Raw genomic sequence first — 12032 nt, 5'->3', positions numbered from 1 at the left:
ATATTTTCTAAGTCATTGTTGATGGTGGTCTTGGTAAACCCAGCAATTTTTGTAATAGTTGTAAGCAAGTAGTTGGTCAATTTGGGTAAATAAGCTTCTATCCAGAGAGAGGTTGGATTTCTCCATGGGATCAAATATGTTTTTTATATGAATTGGCTTTGCTTTAACACTTAAGAAATATGATTGTTTTCTGTGAACAGCCAGCGATGCAATTGTTGTAGAGTTTGCTTCCATTTAAGGTTATGTAAAACTTGCAGTTGATATTGTGAGAGGTTGGGTTGGGGAAGCATTGTCAAGATGGTGGTTGTTCCTAATTTTTTAGACATGCTTTGGCCCAAGTAATATGTGGTAGACATTGCCTTCCTTGGATACTGGCTGTTGTCTAGGAAAGGTATAGTGGTCAGGGTTTCTCCGGAGAAACAGAACCAAGAGGATGTATGTGTGTATGCATGTGTGTGTATGTGTGTGCATGGAGAAAGAAAGAAAGATTTATTTTAAGGAATTGGTTCATGTGATTTGGAGGACTGGCAAGTCTAAAATTTGATGAGATAGGATGGCAGGCAGCAGCCTCAGGGACAAGTTGCAGTTCCAGTCCAATGTCTGTTGGTAGAATTCCTTCTTGCTCAAAAGAGGTCAGACTTTGCTCTGTTAAGGCCTTCAACTGATTGGATGAGGGCCACCCACACTATGGATGGTAATCTGCATTAGTCAAAGTCCACTGATCTCTTCAATTTAATTTATTTTTTAAATTGATGAATAAAAGTTGTATAGTTTATCATGCACAACATGTTGTTTTGAAATATGTATACATTGTGGAGTGGCTATATCATAATAATTAACATATTCATTACCTCACATACTTATTTTTGTGGTGAGAACTCTTAAAATCTACTCTCTTAGCAACTTTCAATAATACAATACCTTGTTATTAACTATGGTCACCATGTTGTACAATAGATCTCTTGAACCTCTTCTTCCTATCTAGCTGAAATTTGGTATCTTTTGATCAACATCTCCCCAACCATACCCTCTAGCCCAGTGCCTGGTAACCACTGTACTACTTCCCGTTTCTACAAGTTCAACTTTTTAGATTCCACAGTTAAGAGTGATCATGTTGTATTTGTCTTTGTACAGAAAGACAAACATAAATCTAGCTTATTTCACTTAATATAATGTCTTCCAGGTTCACCCATATTGTCACAAATGGCAGGATTTCCTTCTGTTTTAAGGCTAAATAGTACTTGTGTATATGTACCACATTTTCTTCATTCATCTGTTGACAAACAGGTTAATTCCTTATCTTGGCTATTGTGAATAATGCTGCAATGAACATGGGAGTGCTGGTGTCTCATTGAGGTACTGATCTCATTTCTTTCAAGTATATATCCAGAAAAAGGATTGCTGGATCACATGGTTCTATTTTTATTTTTCGTTTCTTAAAGATGGGATCTCACACTATTATTCAGGCTAGAGTGCAGTGGCATGATCATAGCTTACTGCAGCCTTGAACTCCTGGACTCAAGTAATCTTCCCACCTCAGCTTCCCATTTTTGCAGAGATGGGGGTCTCACTCTGTTATCCAAGGGGTCTCAAACTCCTGGCCTCAAGTGATACTTCCACCTTGGCCTCCCAAAGTGCTGAGATTACTAGCATGACCATACCTAGTCCTATTTTTTATTTTTTGAGGAACCTCCATACTGTTTTTCATAATGGCTGTATTAATTTACATTCCCATCAAGAGTATACAAGAGTTCACTTTTCTTCATATCCTCTCCAAAACTTAACTTTCACTTTTTTGATAATAGCCATTCTAACAGGTGTGAAGTGATATCTCATGGTGGTTTTCATTTCTATTTCCCTAGTGATTAGTGGTTTTGAGCATTTTTTCATACACCTGTTGACCATTTGTATGTCTTCTTTTAAAAAATGTCTATTCAGAGCCTTTGCCCATTTTTAAATTAGGTTGTTTTCCTACTACTGAGTTGTATGAGTTGCTTATATATCCTGGATATTAACCCCTTATCAGATATATGGTTTGCAAATATTTTCTCTCATTTCATAGGTTGTCTCTTCACTCTATCAATTGTTTCTTTGCCTGTGCAGAGCCTTTTAGTTGATATAATCTCATTTATCTATTTTTGCTTTCCTTGCCTGTGGTTTTGGGTTCATATCCAAAAAATCATTGCCCATGCCAATGTCATGGAGATTTTCCCCTAGGATTTCCTCTAGCAGTTTTGCAGTTTTACAGTTTTAGTTCTTACATTTAAACCCTTTATTCATTTGAGTTGATTTTGGAATACGGTGTGAGATAAGGGTCTAATTTCATTCTTCTGCATGTGGATATCCAGTTGTTCCAATGCTTTTCTTTCCCTATTGTGTGTTCTTGATACTTTTGTCAAAAATCAATTGGCTGTAATTGAGAGGATTTATTCCTGGGGCTCTCTCTTCTGTTCTATTGGTCTATATGTCTGTTTTAATGCCAGTACCATGCCTTTTGATTACTATCACTTTGTAATATATTTTGAAGTCATGTATTGTGATGCCTTCAGCTTTGTTCTTTTTGCTCAAGACTGCTTTGGCTGTTTGAGGTCTTTTGTAGGTTCCATACAAATTTTGGGATTGTTTTTCTATTTCTATGAAAAAGTCATTGAAATTTTTCCTTTCTTTTTTTTTTTTTTTTTTTTTTGATGTCATGGAGGACTGTAAGTCATTGAAATTTTTATAGGGATAGCATTGAGTCTATAGATTGCTTTGGGTGGAATGGACATTTTAACAATATTAACTTTTCTAATCCATGAACATGAGATATCTTTTCACTTATTTATGTCTTCTTCAGTTTCTTTCATCAATGTTTTATAGTTTTCAGTGTACAACTCTTTCATTTCCTTAGTTAAATTTATTCCTAAGTATTTTTTGATACTATGATAAATGTGATTGTTTCTTGATTTCTTTTTTGGATAGTTCATTATTAATGTATAGAAACACTTCTGCTTTTGTACGTTGGTTTTATATCCTGTAGCTTTACTGAATTCATTTATTAGTTCTAACAGTTTTCTATGGGTTTTCTATGAATAAGACCATGTTGTCTGCAAACAGGGACAATTTAACTTCCTACTTTCTAATTTAGATGCATTCCTTTCTCTTGCCTAATTTTTCTGGCTAGGACTTCCAGTACTATGTTGAACAGAAGTGGCAAGAGTGGCCATCTTTGCTGTCCTTAAGTGCCATCAACTCTCAGCTGCCTTGTAGCTTTTGTGGGATTTAACAAGCAACAAATTCTGTTGGGTTTTTCTGGTATACATCTTTCTAGGAAAAAAAAGAGCTGTATAATGATTTTTCGTTTACATGTTGAAAAGTAATTATCAGTTCTGCATAGCAGCAGATGCAGGTTTTTTAAAGATGCAGTTTGATTTATCAAACTAATGTGCAGATGACAATACTGGCTTTGTTACTCTATGTTCAGCTAATTTAGGTTTGTGAGATTAATTTTAGGATTTTTTTGTTTTGTTTTGCAAGACAAAGAAGACTATTATTTGTGCAAGCATTACTCTTTGAAATAAAAATTGGCATGTAGCCAATGTTTCCTGCCCACACTTATTTTTTCTATAGACCTTTAACATAATTTGACTTGGAAATAATGGTTTCTTTATTGGATTTCTTATTTATTTCTTTATAGATCATTCTACTTCAAAATATGGATCACATTAATATATTGGCAAAGTGTCATTGTGGAACAAATGCAACCATATTGAACCATTTCACATTTGAAGATGTTTCTATATTAGATATATAATCACTGGGAGAAGTCTGAGAAAGCTATATTGCCTTTACTTCTTTTTTTTTTTTTTTTTTTGAGTCGGAGTCTCGCTCTGTCACCCAGGCTGGAGTGCGGTGGCGCGATCTCGGCTCACTGCAAGCTCCACCTCCCGGGTTCACGCCATTCTCCTGCCTCAGCCTCCAGGCATCCGCCACCGCGCCTGGCTAATTTTTTTTGTATTTTTAATAGAGACGGGGTTTCACCGTGGTTTCGATCTCCTGACCCCGTGATCCACCCGCCTCCACTTCCCAAAGTGCTGGGATTACAGGCATGAACCACCGCGCCCAGCCTTGCCTTTACTTCTAACATTTAACTATAGTTTCTTATAGCTCTTATTATGTCTCTTACATTATACAGTGTAGGCAGGGCCATCTAACTTACTAATTATTTCCCCTTTTGATGACCGATACCATCCTTCATTTTCAAAGGAATTTACTGATCATGAGGTTGGAAAATCTGTACTTCTCTTGCTTATTATGTATTAATGATCATAAATGTCTAGATTCACCAGAATATCTGTCTCAGTGAGGAAAACATATAAAGCCACTTTATTGCATTTTGTCTTTTAATGTTACAATTTGAGATCTGTATATTTGTACACAGCAATGTGTTTTTTATTAAAATAATGTACAAAGAAACAAAAGAGTGGCCATCTTTGTCTTGTTACTGATCTAGAGGAAAGGCTTTCAACTTATTACCATTGAGTATTATGTTATCTCTGGGTTTGTTATATATGGTCTTTATTATGTTGAGGTAAATTCCTTCTACACCTGATTTGTTGATAGTTTTTTCTCATGAAGGAATGCTGAATTTTGTCAAATGCTTGTTCTGCATTTGTTGAGATGATCATATGGTTTTTGTTCATCATTCTGTTAATGTGCTATATCACATTTATAGATTTGTGTATGTTGAACCATCCTTGGGATAAATCCCACTTGAATATCATATATTATCCTTTTAATGTGCTGTTGAATTTAGTTTGCTAGTTTTGTTTGAGATTTTTGCATCTATATTCATCAGGGATGCTGGCCTGTAATTTTCTTTCTCCTTTTCTTTCTTTATTATTTGAAAGAGGGTCTCACTCTGTCACGCAGGCTAGAGTGCAGTGGCACAATCACATCTCACTGCAGCCTCAACCTCCCCAGGCTCAGGTGATCCTCCCGCCTCAGCATCCCGAGTAGCTGGGACTACAGGTGTGTACACTACAGGTGTTTTTGTATTTTTTTTTGTAGGGACGGGTTTTTGCCATGTTGCCCAGGCTGGTCTCAAACACCTGGACTCAAAAAATCTTCCTGGCTTAGCCTCCCAAAGTGCTGAAATTACAGGTGTGAGTGACTGTGCCCAGTCATCCCATAATTTTCTTTTTGTGTAGTGTCCTCTGGCTTTTATATCGGGGGCCTTATAAAATGAATTTGGAAGTGTTCCCTCTTTTTCATTTTTTCTTGGAAGCATTTGAGAAGAATTATTAGTTCTTTAAATGTTTGGTAGAGTTCCACAGTGAAGCCATTAGGTCTTGGGCTTTTCTTTAATGGGAGATTTTTATTACTGGTTCAATCTCCTTACTCATTATTGGTGTCTTCAGATTTTTTTATTTCTTCATGATACAGTCTTGGTAGGTTGCCTGTGTCTGGCAATTTATCTGTTTCTTCTAGGTTATCCAATTTGTTGGCATATCATTGTTCATAGATGTCTCCTTTGTATTTCTGTGGTATCATTTATAATGTCTCCTCTTGCATTTCTGATTTAATTTAGTTAAGTAGTCATTTTTTCTCTTAGTCTACATAAAAATTTGTTGATTTTGGGCCGGGCATGGTGGCTCACGCCTGTAATCCCAGCACTTTGGGAGGTCGAGGCGGGTGGATTACCTGAGGTCGTGAGCTCTTGACCAGCCTGACCAATATGGAGACACACCGTCTCTACCAAAAATACAAAATTAGCTGGGCGTGGTGGCGCATGCCTGTAATCCCAGCTACTAGGGAGGTTGAGGCAGGAGAATTGCTTGAACTGAGGAGGCAGAGGTTGTGGTGGGGCATGGTGGCTCACTCCTGTAATCCCAGGACTATGAAGGGTAAACCTCCATCCAAAAAAAAAAAAAAAAAGAAAAAGAAACTGGTGATTTTATCTTCTCAAAACACAAACTCTTAGTTTTGTTGATCTTTTCTATTGTTTCTATAGTCTCTATTTCATTTATTTCTGCTCTGTTATTTATATTTCCTTCCTCTAGCAAACTCTGGGCTTAGTTTATACTTTTTCTTTTCTAGTTTATTGATGTGCAATGTTAGGTTGTTTTGCTTTTTTCTTTTTTGATGTAGGTGTTTATTGCTATAAACTTCCCTCTTAGGACTACATCTTTTGAGAATGGCGATCATTAAAAAGTCAGGAAACAACAGATGCTGGAGAGGACGTGGAGAAATAGGAATGCTTTTACACTGTTGGTGGGAGTGTAAATTAGTTCAACCATTGTGGAAGATGGTATGGCTATTCCTCAAGGATCTAGAACTAGAAATACCATTTGACCCAACCATCCCATTACTGGGTATATACCCAAAGGATTATAAATCATGCTACTATAAGGACACATGCACACATATGTTTATTGCGGCCCTATTCACAATAGCAAAGACTTGGAACCAACCCAAATGTCCATCAATGATAGACTGGATTAAGAAAATGTGGCACATATACACCATGGAATACTATGCAGCCATAAAAAAGGATGAGTTCATGTCTTTTGCAGGGACATGGATGAAGCTGGAAACCATCATTCTTAGCAAACTATCACAAGGACAGAAAACTAAACACCACATGTTCTCACTCATAGGTGGGAATTGAACAATGAGAACACTTGGACACAGGGCGGGAAACATCACACACCAGGGCCTGTTGGGGAGTGGGGGGCCGGGGGAGGGATAGCATTAGGGGAAATACCTAATGTAAATGACGAGTTGATGGGTGCAGCAAACCAACATGGCACATGTATACCTATGTGACAAACCTGCACGTTGTGCACACATACCCTAGAACTTAAAGTACAATTTAAAAAAAAAGAACTACATCTTTGGGTTGTTTGTTTTGTTTTGTTTTTATGTATTTCTTTCTTTTTGTGAGACAGGGTCTTACTCTATTGCCAAGATTGGAGTGCAGTGGCATGATAATGGCTCACTGCAGCCTTAACCTGCTGGGCTCATGCAATCCTCCTGAGTAGCTGGGATGACAGATGTGTGCCACCATGCCCGGCTAATGTTTTATGTTTTGTTGAGATGGGGTCTCACTAGGTAGCCCAGGCTGGACTCATACTTTTGGACTCAAGCAACCCTCCTGCCTCAGTCTCCCAAGTAGCTGGGACCATAGGCATGCACCATCTCACCTGGTTTTTGTAAAAAAATTCATTCAGTCGCTCTATGTCTTGTGACAGGAAAATTTAATCCTATTACATTCAAGGTAACTATTGATAGCTAAGGACTTACTACTGCCATTTTGTTCATTGCTTTCTGATTGTTTAGTAGATTTTTCCCTTTTATTTCTCTCTTGCTTTTTTTTGTGATTACGTATTTCCTCTAGTAGTAGTATTTTTTTTTTTTTGAGACAGAGTCTTGCTCTGTCGCCCAGGCTGGAGGGCAGCGGGGTGATCTTGGCTCACTGCAACCTCTGCCTCCTGGGTTCAAGCGGTTCTCCTGTCTCAGCCTCCCGAGTAGCTGGGATTACAGGCGTGGGCCACCACACCCTGCTAATTTTTTGTATTTTTAGTAGAGACGGGGTTTCACTATGTTGACCAGGCTGGTCTCGAACTCCTGACCTCAGGGGATCTGCCTGCCTCGGCCTCCCAAAGTGCTAGGATTACAAGCGTGAGCCACCACGCCTGGCCAATAGTATGTTTTGATTCCTTACTTTTTATCTTTTGTGTATCTGTTATAGGTTTTAGCTTTGTGGTTACCATGAGGCTTACAAAAAGCATCTTATAGTTATAACAGGCTAATTGAAGTTGATAACAACATTACTGTGATTGCATAAAAGAACTCTACAATTTTACTCCACCCTTCCCGACATTTAAAATTTTTGACATCACAATTTACTTTTTTTATATTTCGTATCTCATAAAAAATTATTGTAGCTATTGTTATTTTAATAGTTTTGAGTTTTAAACTTCATACTAAAGATTTAAATGATTTACACATTGCCATTACAGTATTAGAGTATTCTGAATATGATCATGTACTTACTTTGACCAATGAATTGTATACTTTCATATGCTTTTGTGTTACTAACTAGCAGGGTTTTTTTCTTCAGTACTTTGAATATATTATCTCATTCTTTCCTGGCCTGCAAGGTCTCTGCTAAGAAATCTCCTGCTAGCTTTATGGAAAGTCCCTTATACTTTATTTGCTTCTTTTCTCTTGTTGCTTTTAGGATTCTCCTTTTGTCCTTAATTATTGACAGTTTTATTATAAGATGTCTTGGTGTAGTCTTGTTTGGATTGAAGAACTTTGCCTTTCCTGTACCTGGATATTCACATCTTTCTCCAAATTTGGAATGTTTTCTGCTATTATTTCATTAAGCAAGCTTTTAACCCCTGTGTCTTTCTCTTATTTAAGAACTCTTAGCTCCAATATTTGCTCTTTAATGCTGTCCCATAAATCCTATATACTTTCCTTATTCTGTTTCATTCATTTTTTCTCCTCTGATTGTATATTTTCAAATAACCTGATTTTCCACAGCCATACCATCCTGAACAAGCCCAATCTCATCAAATAACCTGATTTCTAGTTCATGGATTCTTTCTTCTGCTTGATCTATTCTGCTGTTGATGTTCTTTTACATTTTTCATGTCATTGATTGTATTTTTTTAGCACTAGAATTTCTGGGTTTTTAAATATAATTTTAATCTCTCTGTTAAATTTCTCCTTCTTGTCATTTATTATTTTCCTGACTTCATTGAATTGTTCCCCTGGATTTTCTGGATTTTCACTGAGCTTTCATAAAACAATTATTTTGAATTCTTTATCTGGCAATTTGTATATCTACATTTCTTTGAGGTCAGCTACTGGGCGATTATTGTGTCCTTTTGGTTGTATTATGTCTCCTTGGTTTTTTATGTTCTTATTGATTTACATTGGTGTCTGTGCATTTAAGGAAGTAGGGGCTTATTTCAGTCTTTTCAGACTGCCTTTATCTTGGGAGGCCCTTCACTATTCAGCCCACCCAGAGATTCTGGGCAGTCCGTCTGGCACGATCCAATGGCAAGATTGCTATTAGAGTCCTTGGGCAGGCTGGCCAGGCACCTGGGACAGTAGGCGGGTGGGCCTGACACCTAGGCCCACGGGGTTGAGTCTGAAGCCTCAATCCCCTGGTGTGGAACTGTTGGTTGGTTGTGCATGGATGACCAGGGGCCTGGGTTCATGTCGGTGAGCCTGGAGCCTGTATCTATGGGAGCCAGCTTGAAGCCTGGGTCCACAGGTGCTGACCTGGTGCTGGAGTGGTGGGCCTGCAGCCTGAATCTATGGGGCTGGCCTGGCACTAGGACAGTTCTAGAGCCTCAATCAATGGGGCAAGTCTGGATCCTAGGTCTATGGGGGCTGGCCTGGAGTCTGGGTCTGCAAGGGGTCTTGGAGCCTTCATTCATAAGGTTCAGCCTGGCACTCAGGTCTGCTGTGTTGGATCTGGAACCTGGGTATGCTGGAGCAGGCCTGGACCCTGGATCCTCTGGGGCCTGGGGCCACAGTAACATGACTGGAGCCTGGGACTGGCCTGGTGCAGGGCCAGTGTGAAGTCTGGGCCTGTGGGGGCTAGTCTGGTGTTTGGAGCTTGCTAAGGCTAGCCTGGAACCGGGGGCTATGGGAACCAACCTGGAATTTATCTGCTGGTCCCAGCCTGGATGCTGAGTATACAGATTCTGGTCTATAGAGTAGGTCTCCGAGGGCTAGCCTCAGTCCTTAGGCCTTGGGAACCTAGATACATAAGGTCAGCCCTGGAGCCTGGGTCATGGAGACCATGCTAGTGCAGGGGTCTACTGGGATAGGCCTGAATCCTGGGTCTGCTAGAGCATGGGGCTGCAGGGGCCAGCATGGAGGGTGGAGTCAAGGTGACCTGCCTGGTACTGGACAAGCCTGGAGCCTGTGTCCACAGGTACTCACCTGGTTTTTGAGGCCAAAGGTGCTGACCTGGTGCTGTGGCAGGCCTAAAGCCTGGGGCTTCAGGAGCTGGCTTGACACTGGGTAGACCTGGATTTTATATCTGCAGGGCCATCCTAGAGGCTGAGTCTACAGGTGCTGGTCTGATGACTAGAGCTGCAGGGGCCAGCCTGGTGGTGTGGTGGGCTTGAAACCTAGGGCCATAGAGGTCAGCCTGGTGCTAGGGATGGTCTGGAGTTTAGAGCTACTGCAGGCATGAGGATCGAGTTCACTGGGCAGGCCTGGAGCCTCAGGCTGCAGGATCCTGTCTGGTGCTGGGGTGGGCTTAGAGGCTCAATGAGTGGGTACCAGCCTTGAGCCTGGGGCTGCAGGAGCAGGCCTGGTGCTGGGTGGTCTTGGAGCCTGTCCATAGGGGCTAGCCAAGAGGCAGGGTCCACAGGTGTTTGCCTGGTGACTAATGCTGTAGGGGTCAGCCTGGTGTTGGGGTAGCTTTGAAGCCTGTGGCGTGGGGACTAGCCCAGTGCTGTAGGGGCAGAGGGGGTCCAAAGCCTGGGGCCACTGGGGTCGGCCTGATGCCCAAGGCCACAGTGGCTGGCTTTGTGCTGGGTGGGCCTGGATCCTGTATCCACAAAGTCTGGCCTGATGAACTAACTAGGGCTGTGGTGACCAGCTGGTGCTGGGGTGGGCCTGAAGCCTGTGGCCATGGAGGCCAGCTGGGTTCCGGGGGCAGTTCAGCCTGGGACTGCTGAGGTTATCCTAGTGGTGGAGCAGCCTGGAGACTGAGTCCACCATGCAGGCCTGGAGCCTGAGGCTGTGGGACTTTGCCTGGTATCAGGCCAGGCTGGAGGCTCAATCCGTAGGTACCAGCCTGAAGTCTGGATCTGTGGAAGCCTGCCTGGTACTGGGTTTTACAGAGGCCCTCTCTCCTTCCCCCAAGCAGAGGGTATCTCCATGTTGTGCTGTCTAGAGCTAGGGGAGAGGTAACATGGGTAATGTAAACTGGTTCTTCTACATTCTTCAATGCATCTTTTCTTATTTTTGTGCTACACCCAGTTACTGTAATCTCTCACCTGGTTTTCTTAGCTCTTCTGAAGGTATTTTTATGTGTGGATAGTTTTTTTAATTGATGTTTCTACCAGGGGACAAGCACTGGAGAGTCCTATTCCACTATCTTGCTGATGTCCATCCAAAAGTCCACTGATTTAACTATTAACCTCATCCAAAAAACATACCTGCACAGAAACACCATCAGAGAAATATTCAGAATAATATTTGACCAAATATCTAGGCACCATGGCCCAGCCAAACTGATACATAAAATTAACCATCACAGAGGAGGTTCATGGTAAAGTGCCAATTTCTTTCCACCCCAATAAATGGGGCTTGTACTGGAGGAGGAGAGAGATCATAATAATTAATAGAAAAACTGGCCAGGCGCGGTGGCTCATGCCTGTAATCCCAGCACTTTGGGAGGCCGAGGCAGGTGGATCACGAGGTCAGGAGATCGAGACCATCCTTGCTAACACGGTGAAACCCCATCTCTACTGAAAATACAAAAACTTAGCCGGGTGTGGTGGCAGGCGCCTGTAGTCCCAGCTACTCAGGAGGCTGAGGCAGGAGAATGGCGTGAACCCAGGAGGCAGAGCTTACAGTGAGCCGAGATCACGCCACTGCACTCCGGCCTGGGCAACAGAGCAAGACTCCGTCTCAAAAATAATAATAATAATAATTAATAGAAAAACAGGCCAGTAGTTGTTAGGGCATACACTGTTGGTAGGGTTTATATTTATCATCATCCCAGGGATTAGGAATTATAATTACCTCTGTAATCCCAGATAGTTTGTTGGTATTTCTTGTGGATTACAGTGTTTTTAATTTGATTGCATCATGAACCTCCTAGTTGCAATATTGGGTGCATACTATCATGAGGAATTTAATTAATTTATTTATTTATTTTATTTTTATTTTATTTTTATTTTTATTTTTTTGAGACAGAGTCTCGCTCTTTCGCCCAGGCCTGAGTGCAGTGGCACTATCTAGGCTCACTGCAAGCTCCACCTCCCGGGTTCATGCCATTCTCGTGCCTC

Source organism: Hylobates moloch, unplaced genomic scaffold, assembly GCF_009828535.3.
Source record: "Hylobates moloch isolate HMO894 unplaced genomic scaffold, HMol_V3 SCAFFOLD_7, whole genome shotgun sequence".
NCBI classification, from domain to species: domain Eukaryota; kingdom Metazoa; phylum Chordata; class Mammalia; order Primates; family Hylobatidae; genus Hylobates; species Hylobates moloch.
Note: the sequence above shows the minus strand (reverse complement) of the source record.